Source organism: Oryctolagus cuniculus, chromosome X (assembly GCF_964237555.1).
Source record: "Oryctolagus cuniculus chromosome X, mOryCun1.1, whole genome shotgun sequence".
Lineage (NCBI taxonomy): Eukaryota > Metazoa > Chordata > Mammalia > Lagomorpha > Leporidae > Oryctolagus > Oryctolagus cuniculus.
Genome location: NC_091453.1, coordinates 131,236,490 through 131,249,139, shown reverse-complemented (window position 1 = coordinate 131,249,139; position 12,650 = coordinate 131,236,490). Strand labels below are relative to the sequence as shown.

General features: G+C 39.7%; 1 pseudogene; it reads left to right on the top strand.

Annotated features, from left to right (window-relative positions):
• The first annotated feature begins 10,237 nt into the window (after positions 1–10,237).
• Positions 10,238–10,781, top strand: LOC127487630 (large ribosomal subunit protein eL18-like; annotated as a pseudogene).
• The last annotated feature ends 1,869 nt before the right edge of the window (positions 10,782–12,650 follow it).

Genomic DNA, 12,650 nt, shown 5'->3' with positions numbered 1-12,650 from the left:
CATGAAAACACAAACTTAAGAAACAGCCAAAGGCTGGACTTAAAGAAGGTTGAGAAGCTTCCTAAAGTCTAGCATCTTTAAGCATTTAATTTGAACTGGACTTCTGGCATATCTTGGGCTCATTTGCACTGTTTTTGCTGAGTTTGTTTTCCCACAATGCCCTCCTCATCCCCTGCTCAGGATTCCCTCACCCAGTGTGTAGCCCCCTTTCACTTGGCTATGGGCCTGGGTTCCCTGAAAGGATCAGAACCAACGGGAACTATCTATCCCCTGGGGCTCAGACTCTCAGCTGAGCTCAAGCCTCTGCCCTGGAGCTAGAGCTGACTTGCTCATCTGGCAGCCTGGGAAATCCCAGTGTTCCCTAGCAACAAGACCCATTCAGAGCCGTTGCTAGGGAAACCCTGGGATTTCCATAGCTACCAAGAGCACACTGCACATCTCTGCTTCCACAGCTGAATATATCTGGTGTCAGCAGAAGTGGGGGAAGGGAGCTGATCTGCTGCTGCCAAGAGGAATGGATCTGGCTTCTCTAAATCTCATCACCTAAATCTCATCCAAGGAGGGGAAAACAGGTCACCATGGTGGGCTCAGGCCTCAAGGCTGAACAGGGATAGTCCCACCTCACAGACAAACCTCCAAGACATGGATGGTTAATTTCAAGTTATGTGGGCTTCTGACCTGTGCCTGATATCACTGGCACATAAAGCAGCACTGTATTTACATATCCATGTGCCCTCTTACCCCTAGATGCTAGGACCTTCCTGGAGTCAGGGGCTGAGTCTGTGTCATGGGCTGCTGTGTCTTCAGAGCCCAGAACAGGGCAGGGCTTCTGAACCTTTGCCTTACTTGTCTGCGAAAACCTGTGGGACCTCACTCAGAATAACATTTTTCAATGCATGAAATAAAATAGTGGGAATACAAAGAAAAGCAATTTTATTGAAATACAGTTATCAAAACATTTTAAAAGCACAATTATAATATCATAAAATACATATGCATATTCATTAATGCATGAAATAGTAAAATTGAGTAGCATGTCTAATAACTACTATAATTTGGAAAAAGTGACAAGTGTGGAGGATATTTGGAGAGAGCTGCTGCCACAATTAATGTGACATGAAAATACCATGGATTTTTCTTGGTGACAAAGTCACAGGTACTGCTAATCTTCCTGTGGTTGGTTGCTGTCATTCATTATCCACATTAAATTTCAGTTAAAGGTTAGTGAAAATAAAGAAGTATTATTCTACCATCTAATACCACAGACTCCCTAAATATTTTGGAGTTTGTGGACTATGGGCTTGAACCATGCATGAATGCACTATGCATGAATGAATGAATTCATGACCAGGGTCCTTGAGCAAGTGATAGATTCAGAAAGGGGAAGGGATTATCCTTGTTATCCTCAACCACCCTGCGCTTTGTTACTTTTTTTAAGAGCTGAGAACTTTTAACAAATATTGTTGAGACAACTGGATATCCGGATGCAAAGTGGCAAATGTTAGACCCTCACCTTGCACCACATACAAAAATTCACTCAAAGTGGATCAAAGACCTAACTGTAAACCTAAATGTATAAAGCATTTAGGAGAAAAACACAGGATAAAACTTCATGGTGTGGGATGTCACGATAATTTCTTGGATAGGGCACCAAAACTACAAGCAACAAAAGGACAAACAGAGAAACAGGACTACAGAAAGTAAAAATTTCACATCAAAGGAAACACTTGTAGAATGAAAAGCTAACCCACCGAATGGGAGAAAGTATTTACAATTCATATATCAGACAAGGGGTTATTTTCTTTCTTTTAAAGATTTATTTAATTATTTGAAAGTTAGAGTTACACACAGAGAGAAGGAGAAGCAGAGAGAGAGAGAGAGAGGGAGTCTTCCATTCGCTGGTTCACTCTACAATTGGCTGCAATGGCTGGAGCTGCGCCAATCTGAAACCAGGAGCCAGGAGCTTCTTCCTGGTCTCCCACGTGGGTGCAGTGGCCAAGGAATTGGGTCATCTTCCACTGCTTTCTCAGGCCATAGCAGAGAGCTGGATCAGAAGTGGAGCAGCCAGAACTTGAACCAGCACCCATATGGGATGCCGGCACTGCAGGTGGCGGCTTTACCTGCTATGCCATAGCGCCAGCCCCAAGGGGTTATTTTATAGAATATATAAAAAACTTTTACAACGGAATAAAAAACACAACTCTATCAAAAAATGGGCAAACAACTTGAGTAGATATTTCTCTAACGAAAATATTCAAGTGGGCAAAAAACACGTGAAAGAATGCACAACGTCATCAAATATTAGGGAAACAAAAATCAAAACTACTGTAAGATACCACCTCACACTCATTAAGGTGACTACCACTAAATCAGAAAATAACAAGTTTTGATGAGGATGTGGAGAAATTGGAACCCAGGTGTACTATAAGATGTTGCTACTGCTGTGGAAGACAGATGGAGGTTTCTAAAAAAGTTAAACATAGAATTACTGTAGGATTCAGCACTCCCATTTCTGGGTATTTATTCAAAGGAATGGAAAGTAGACTAAAGAGATATTTGCACGCTCATGTTCAGAGCACATTATTCACAAATAGCTTAGAGTTGGAAACAACCCATGTTGTAACATATGCCAGTATTTCCTTATGCTAAGAGAACTAAACAAGTCATAAAAGGAAAAATACAGTATAGTCCCACTCACGTGAAGTCCATTGAGTAATCAAACTCATCCAGACAGATAGTAGCATGGTAGTTGCCAGGGGCTGGGTCTGGGAATAGGGAGCTGTTTAATAGGGAAGGATGAGAGGTGATGGGTGCACATTATGAATTCATTTATTCCCATTGAACTGTATACTTAAAATGGTTAAGATAGTAAATTTTATGTTATGTGTATATTAGCCACCAAAATTAAAAACAAAACAAGGAGCAGGAAGAATTCTGGCTTAAAAATGCCTTATCAGGGAGAAAGCTGCCCAAGACTCCTGGCAGGGAACTTACAGGGAATCAACAACCTCCTTGTGTGGTCCTGCAATTTGAGGATGAATTAGCTAGTATTCATGGGCATTGCCCCACAACCCCACAAAGGAGCCAGAGGTGATGGGGGCTTGGTATGCCTCAGCTCCTGGACAGGGCAACCTTCACTGGCCACAGAAGCTTAAGATAAAGTATCCATAGGGATCCTTTTATTGCAAAAAGGAAATGGGGGTGGTCCTGAGCCTCAGATGGCAAGCCCATTAGGGAGAATGGCAGGAGGCAAGGCTAGATAGGAGGCCGAGGTCCCTTGTGGACCATGGAAAGGATTTTGGACTTGATCCTAAGGAAAGTGGGGAGCCATGGGAAGATTTGACAGGGGATTTCTCCTTAGAAAACATGGAGACCAGAAAAGTGGTATGAGCTTTTTCAAATATAGAAAGTGTCCTAAATACACCACTTGAAAAATAGACTGGAAGAGCAGAGTTAAAAACTGTTCCAACTACATGGTTTCCATAAGAAACTCACTTCAAATATAACAGTGTAAGTACATTGAAAGTAAGAACAAATGTTCATAGTACTCTTATTTTTAATAGTTAAAAATTGGAAATAACCAAAATATCACTTGATAAATGAATGATTCAACAACCTGTGATAGTACCATGGACTAGTCTTCAGCAATCAAAGTGAGTAAACTATTTATCCATACAACTTACAAGACCCCAACAGCATTATTCTGAATGAAAACATACAATCTCAAAAGATCTCATACTGTATGATTCCATATATACAACATTCTTCAAGTAACAGAGTTATAGGAATGGGAAACACAACTGATATTCAGAGGTTATGAATTTTGTGAGGAGGAGGATGAATATAATTATAAAGGGGTAGCACAAAAGAAGTCTTTGTAGCTGGAATAGTTCTCTATCTTGATTGAGTGTTGATTTGTATCTTGTTATGTCCACTCAACAAACTTGCATTTCTGATAAATTAACCGAACTATATAAACGCATTGCATCAATATCAGTTTCCTGGGTTTGATAGGATGTTTTAGTAACCACTGGTGAAATTAGATGAAAGATACTTAGGGCTTCTCTATTGTGTTTGTACTTCCTTGAATCTATAATAGTTTCAAAATAAAATGTTTTTTAAAAGAAAATGCAGGCTTCCATTGTTGACAACATATTTAAAAAGATACTCTGAACAAATGTAATTACAGAAACAACAAAAGTGCTGAGTAAATGAATCAAATCTGTAGAAAATACATCATTCCATGGCTGGCATTGTGGCACAGCGAGTTAAGCTGCTGTTTGCAGTGCTGGCATCCTATATGAGGACTAGTTTAAATCCTAGCTGCTCCACTGCTTATCCAGCTCTCTGCCTATGTGCCTGGGAGAAGCAGTGGAAGATGGCTTAAGTGTTTGGGTCCCTTTACCCATGTGGAAGACCAGGATGGAGTTCTGGCTCCTAACTTTGGTCTGGCCCTGCCCTGGCTATGGCAACCATTTGGGGAGTGAACCAGCAGATGGAAAATCTCTTTCTCTGTGTCTGTCTCTGTCTCTACCTATCTCTGTCACTCTTCTTTTCAAATAAATAAAATAAACAAATCTTTCAAAAATGCATTACTCATTGGCATTAAAGTATGAAATTCACAGGCTTCATGAATAAAATGATAGAATCCTGGGAAGTGAGAGAGTGTCAATGTCATCTTTTATTCTTAGAGTTTCTGGAAAATCTTTAAGTATTGAGCTTTCACTGCGTCATGAAATACAGAGTACAAAAGGTGAAGCCTAGAGTCTATTCAAGGTGGAAAGTCCAATGGGAGATTAAAAGAGGTCTAATAGAAGATTACCTGCTTGGGAACTTTTTTCCTCCAAAGAAACCTTTTATTTAATGAGTACAAATTTCAAAAGTACAACTTTAGGAATATAGTGATTCTTCCCATCATACTCACCGTCCCACCCCCACTCCCACCCCACCTCCTCCTCTCTCTTCCATTTCCTGTCCCATTCTCCATTAAGATTCATCTTCAATTAACTTTATGCATAGGAGAGCAACTCTATACTAATTAAAGATTTCAATAATTTGCACACACACACACACACACACATAAACTGAGAACAAGTTTTATAGTTAATTCTCTTAATACTGAGGACAGAAGTCCTACATGAGAAGTGACTCCTGTTGTTGATTTAACAATTAACACTTTTATGTATGACATCAGTGATCACCCAAGGCTCTTGACATGAGCTGCCAAGGCTATGGAAGCCTTTGTATCCACAATCTCCATCAGTATTTGGACAAGGCCATAAGCAAAGTGGAAGTTCTCTCCTCCCTTCAGAGAAAAGTACATCCTTCTTTGATGGCCACTTCTTTCCACTGAAATATTGCTCACAGAGATCCTTCACATAGGACATTTTTTTTTTTGCCACAGTGACTTGGTTTTCCATGCCTGAAATGCTCTCATGGGCTTTTCAGCCAGACCAGAATGCCCTAAGGGCTGATTCTGAGGTCAGAGTGCTGTTTAGATCTGTTTGGGAACTTGCTACACTATCAGATAGATGAGATGGCAAAGGAACTTGCTCATTATGGCCTTTGTATTAGTTGGAAGGAAAAATGACACCTTGAAAAGCACATTTAATATTTTTAAATTATATGTTTTATGAGATAATAATATATATATTACTATAGACTATCTAAAGAACTCTCACAACTCAAAGATAAATTGAAAGTTGGGCAGAATATTTGAATAGACATTTTATCACAGAAGACATAAATAGCCAATAAGCACAACAAAATAAGTTCAACCTGGTTAGTCATTAGGGAAATACAAATCAAAACCATGGTCAAATACCACTTCATATCCACTAAGATGGCTAGAGTCTAAGACAGATAATAGCAGGTGTTGGTGAGGATGTGGAGAAATTGGGATCATCATACTTTGCTGGTGGGACTGTTAAATGGTTCAACCACTTTACCATTTTGGCAGTTGTTAAAAAAATTACATTCAGTAGTTATTTCATCTAGCAATTCCAGGTATAAATCAAAGAAAAATGCAAGCATATGTCTACACATAAAGTTGTCTACAAATGTTTATAGCAGTACTATTCACAACATCTAAAAAGTGGAAACAACCTAAATGTTCACCAATGGATGAGGAGATAAATAAGGTTTGGTATATCCAAATAATGGAATATTATTTAGCTCTAAAATCAATGCAGTTGTGGTATATGCTACAATATGAATAAAGCTTCAAAACATTATGCTAAAGGAAAGAAGTCATTCACAAGATGCCGCAAGAGGTCTAGAATAGGCAAACTTAAACAGACATGAAGTAGACAAATGATAGCTTAGGATGAGAGGAAATGGAGAGTGAATGCTAATGGGTCCAGGGTTTCTCATTGGGATGATAGAAATATAAAATGGATGATGGTGATGTCATACAACAATGTGGACCTACTAAAAACACTAAATTGTACAGTTTAGATATTTGAATTGTATCTTAACAAGGATGCTTTTTAGAATCATAAATATTTTATTATAACCCTAAAATCATTATAATTTTAAAAATCATACACAATTTCTATTATAATTCTAATAATATAACGGGTGTGCTAGTACATTGTCTCTATTTAAAAAACCTCAAAACTATCAAAAATTAACTCTGAAAAAAGACTTTTCAGGCAGGAAGGGGAAGTTTGCTCAAGCAGCCCTAACACTCTCTTCTTGTGTTCTCCTATTCCTTTGGGACTCTCTTGGCTCAGGAACTCCAGGGATATGCTAGTCTCTCACATTGTGTCAAAAGTATAGCTAAAAACTCAAAAAGGGTGTTTTTAATTTTTTAAAATTTATTTGACAGAAAGAGTTAGACAGTGTGTGTGCGTGAGAGAGAGAGAGAGAGAGACAGAGACAGAGACAGAGACAGAGAGAAAGGTCTTCCTTCCACTGGTTCACCCCCTAAATGGCTGCCACAGCTGGAGCTATGCTGATCCGAAGCCAGGAGCCAGGTGCTTCCTCCAGGTCTCCCATGTGGGTACAGGGCCCAAGCACTTGGGTCATCCTCCACTGCCTTCCTGGGCCACAGCAGAGAGCTGGACTGGAAGAGGAGCAACTGGAACTAGAACCCGGTGCCCGTATGGGATGCCAGTGCCACAGGCGGAGGATTAACCAAGTGAGCCAAGGCGCTGGCCCCGGGTGTTTTAAAAAATCAAGCTGAAGCATAAAATGAGAAGATATGATGCCATTCATATAAATTGATGGGTGCTTGGGTATGTTAGAAACTCATCATCAGTTTAATTACATGATATTTATCTCCATCGATGGCCTCATTTTGTGAACAGGTCTGCCTGTCCCCAAGATAGTAGTATATGCAGGGGCTTTGGTAGTGGCTCTAAGTTCCCCCAAGCCCACAATGCTCATTTGAGGAAAATGATACTCAAGGAAAGGATGGCATTCATTACTTAGTGAGTTGGTGACAGAGCAGGAACTAGAGTGTGATTCTCCTAACCTCTTATCCAAAGAAGTCTCTTACAAGTTTTTATTCACATTCTTATGTCCTTCTCTTTCCCCTTCATTTCCTTTCCATCTTCTCAAAAAGAGGTCATTTCTTTTTGCTATTTTCCTCTATGGTTTTTTTTTTGTTTGAGTAATTCATAATTTCTTTTTTTTTAATCTTTTATTTAATGAATATAAATTTCCAAAGTACGACTCATGTGTTACAATGGCTTCCCCCCCCATACCGTCCCTCCCACCCACAACCCTCCCCTTTCCCACTCCCTCTCCCCTTCCATTCACATCAGGATTCATTTTCGATTATCTTAATATACAGAAGATCAGCTTAGTATACCTTAAGTAAGTATTTCAACAGTTTGCTCCCACACAGAAACATAAAATGAAAAATAATAGATGATTTTTTTTAAATGATGATGAAATCTGATCAGACCTATTGTCATGTTTAATCCCAGTGAGAGTCAAGTTGGGAATTGATAATTTCTTTCTTTTTTTTTTTTTTTTTTTTTTTTTTTACAGAAGATCAGTTTAGTGTACATTAAGTAAAGATTTCAGTCGTTTGCACCCCCATAGAAACACAAAGTGAAATATACTGTTTGAGTACTCGTTATAGCATTAAGCCTCAGTGTACAGCACGTTAAGGACAGAGATCCTACATGAGGAGTAAGAAGGGAGCACATAAACAAGTCTAGTATCTGCTAACACCAACCGATAGAATAAATAAAGGGGAGAGTGATCCAACATGGGAAGTGAGATACTCAGCAGACTCATAGAATGGCGGATGTCCTAAATAGCACTCTGGCCTCAGAATCAGCCCTAAAGGCACTCGGATCTGGCTGAAAAGCCCATGAGAGTATTTCAGGCATGGAAAGCCAAGACACTCTGGCAAAAAGATCTCTGTGAGTGAGATCCCAGTGGAAAGAACAGGTCTTCAAAGAGGGAGGTGCCTTTCTCTGAAGGGAGGAGAGAACCTCCACTTTGACTATGACCGTGTCTAAACAAGATAAGAGTCGGAGAACTCAAGGGGCTTCCATAGCCTTGGAAACTCATAACTGGTGCATAGGGAGATTACTGATGCCATAAACAGGAGTGTCAATTGGTAAAGTCAACAACAGGAGTCACTGTGCACTTCCTCTATGGTTTTTTAAAAAAATTTTATTTAAGTTATACAAGTTTCATATATTTCATATATACAGATTTAGTAACATAGTAGCACTCCCATCCCAACCTCCCTCCTGCCCACATTGCAACCCTTCCTCCCTCTCTCTTTCATTCTTACTCTTAATTTTTACAGTGATCTATTTTCAGTATACTTAATGTTCATATAGTTAACCCTACTCTAAGTAAGTGAATTCAACAAATAGTATGAAGAGAAAGAAAACATAACAAAACAAAGCACTGTTCCTTAATGGGAGCCCTTGTCTCTTCCATGGTTCTTTTTTAAAAAATTGTCTTCCTTTCCTTCCTACATATTTCATATTATTTTTGTCCTCTTTACTTTTTTAAAAACAGGGCTGCTATTTACTTAGAGGGGGATTTCAATCTTTTTTATAGTAGACTGTAAATAAGGGTCAGTGTAGCCCTTCAACCCACCATTATTTCTCACAATGTCAGGCTCATCCTTTGGGGTTGCTTTATGCACATCTCAGGCTGTAAGGAATGTAGATCTGGAAGGGGGTCAGGGGAAGGCTGTCACACAGGCATGTGGGTGACAGTGGGTTGGGGAAATTGCTATTCCACACAGGCCTGAGGCCCTGGCTGTGCACCTTCTAGCCGACAGCCTTGGTTTCTCAATATCCTTTCCCCCTCTCCTCAGTGCCACTTAGTATCTTTATATTCAAAGTGGGAAGTATGTATTTAAGTCATTCTGAGCTTTCTAAAAAAACGTAAATATAATTAAATCATTCTGTACGGTACTTGGACCAAGGACTTTTTTTTTTTTTTGCTCCTTAATAGCCTATTTTATATCTGCAGCCCTTGTTTCTGATTATTTAGAAGTTGACACACGTCTCGCTTTTGGAATGAGGAAGAGAAGAGTACTGGGCAGCAATGTCGCTTGAGGGAGTGTAGAAACTCATTAATTAACGCCTGGATCATATCTTTCTACAGTGCAGATTGTCCCAGGTAGGCAAATGATGCCTTAGGTAGGGGTAAGAGCTCTTCAGCAGTAGCAGTCTCCACAGTTTGGGGTTTGTATGGCCTCTTCAGAAAACCATGTCTAGGCTAGCTGTACAGTTCTGACTTTCATGCTATCTTTCTGCTCTCTTGAGATTCTCACTTTCCCTTTCACAGCACTTCTGGAATACTGCTAAGTCAGGTTTCTGTATTTTAAATAGAATCTCAGCAGAGACCAACAACTCCAGAAACTCTCTTACAAACAAAGGGATTGCTTCTCCTTTCTGTTTTCCCAATGTTTCTATATAGCTCATCTGTTTTCTGCTTTCATGATGGATAGTCTAGTGATTGATCTTTCCTCCTCTTTCTTGTGGCTCTTTTCTTCCCACAGTTTCACCTGGAGGCTGACCAAAGTGTAGGCTATGGCTGCAGTGGGTCTTGAATGGATGGGAAAGGAATACTCCAGATATCTTGCTTAGTCAAATACCAGGCATGATCTTGCCTCCTTCCACCCCATCAAACTTCTTGGCTACCAGTCAGAATCTGGCATACAGTAAGCTCTGGGAAATATGGTCCTTCGTTTCCAATCTGGTGCAAAGAACCAATCAGGCTTTCTAGACTTCATTCAGCAGGAAGCATCACCATGGGAGTTGATATCTGCCACAAGCACTTCAAAGTTGGGTGCAAGCAGCCCAAGAGCCAGGTCATTTCCTTAAAGTATTAGTCAAACTCTATGGGTTTCTGTGCAGACAAGCCAACTGTGCCTTCAACAAAGTTGTGCCAAAGAGGTTGTTAAGTTGCACTAAATAATCACTTTTCTCTCTTCCAGAATATTTGGAAGATGAAGCTTCCTGGCTGGGTAAACAAAACAGTAATGATTGTGGGAACCATAATGGACGGCATTGGGTTCAGGAGGTACCCAAAATGAAAGTGTGTGCTCATCTGCCTTCAATTACATCCTTAAGGTCAGGAGTAAGATCCTTGCTTTTCACCAGCTGGCCCTAGACTCCTCCGAGGCCTGTGGTACTATCCTGCTCTCTGCTCTTTCCAAGGCCCAGGAGGTATACTGGCATTTTCAAAAGGTTCCGGGAACCCTGCACAGCCACACCAAATCCTATGTCCACCCCAAGATCCAGAAGTTTGAGTATACCAGAGGTCAAAGGGCCAGCTATGGCTACAAAAAATAACCCTATTCCCCTTCCTGATTCCAGTTTTCTGCCAATGCTCACCTTGGGAGGCAGTAGATGATGGCTCAAGAAATTGGGTCCCTTCCATCCATGTGAGAGACCTGAATTGAGTTCCTGGGTTCTGGCTTCACCTTGGCCCAGCTCTGGCCATTGCAGAGATTCAAGGAGTGATCCAGTGACTGGGAAATATTTAGTTCACTCTCCTTCTTTTTCTCTCAAATAAATAGAAAACATTCTGGACACTGAAAAGACAAAGAATCTATCAGAACACCAGTCTCAGCTTATCAGTATCTAAGGTCTTACATTGAATGAGCAGGCCCCTGGCTTGCCAACCCATGGCTTTTTCAATGGGTGAGACACTTGGCACCAGTAAGAACCTCTGACAGTGTGGGTGCAGTCGTGGGAAGATGTGGAGCTCACTTGCTTACTTGGTATCTTGTGGGCCTTTTTACATCTGTCAATACGAGAGGGTGCCAAGGAAAACGCCAAAGAAATTATACCAAGTTCAACGAGATTGCATGATGCAAGGTCAACAAGCAAACATTAAGCATATTTACATACAACCTTAAAAGAACAATTAGAAATCAAAATTTATAAAATTTCAATATCTATAAAATATAATATTTAAATATAAATTTAACAAAATATGCATAAAATTTATATGCTGAAAACAACAAAATGCTGATGGAAGAAATCAAATAAGAGCTACGTAAATAATAAGTAATTGGAAAGATGCACTGTGCTAGTGAAATGGTAGATTCAACATGGTGAAGATATCAGTTCTTACTTAATTGATCTATACATCGAAAACAATGTCAATCAAAATGATACCACAATCTTTTATAGAGTAAATGGATTGCTTCAAAAAGATTATGGAGAGAGACATGAATTAGAATGGAAAAAATTTATGAGACTCTGATGAACATAGATCAAAAAATAACCTCCATTAAATATTAACAAATCAAATTCAACAGAACATTAAAAGTATTGTACACCATGATTAAATGGGATTTATCCCTGGGATACAAGGATAGTTTAACATATACAAACCAATGAATGTGATGTGCTATGTTAATAGAATGAAGAACAAAAATCGTATGATCATCTTAATAGATATGAGATCTAAAGAAGTTAAACTCATAGAAATAGAGAGCAGGGAATCTCTAGGCTGCTAAGGGATGAAGGTTAGGAGGAATGGGAAGATTTTGACCTATGATACCAAATTACAGTTATAAAATGAAGAAAATCTGGAGATCCAATATACAGCATGGTTAATTATAGTCAATAATAGCATATAACAGGCAGGCATTATGGCCTTGTGATGCAGAGGGTTAAACCACAGCCTGGGATTGCCTGCATTCCATATCAGAGTGTTGGATGGAATTTTGGCTCCTCTGTTTCCTATGCCACAGGTGATGCCCCACATGCTTGGGACACTGTCACCCATGTGAGATCCAGATGGGGTTCCAGGATCCTGGTTTCAGTCTGGACTAGCAGTGGCTGTTTGTGGGCATGAAAAGTGGTATAATCACTGTGGAAAGTGCTTGGACTCCTGCACCCACGTGGGAGACCTGGAAGAAGTTCTTCACTCCTGATGTCAACCTGGCCTAGCTCTGGTTTTGTGGCCATTTAGGGAGTGAACCAGTAGATGGAAGATTCTCTCTCTCTCCCTCTTCCTCTCCCTCTGTCTTTGTCTCTGTAATTCTAGCTTATAAATAGATATAAAAAATGAGTGGTTAGGAATCATTAAAAAACTTATGTTCACAAAAATCAAATACAGGATGATTTATAGAAGCTTTATTGATATTTTGCAAAATTTGGAAACAACCCAAATATCTTTCCATGTGTGATGGATAAATAAAGAGTGGT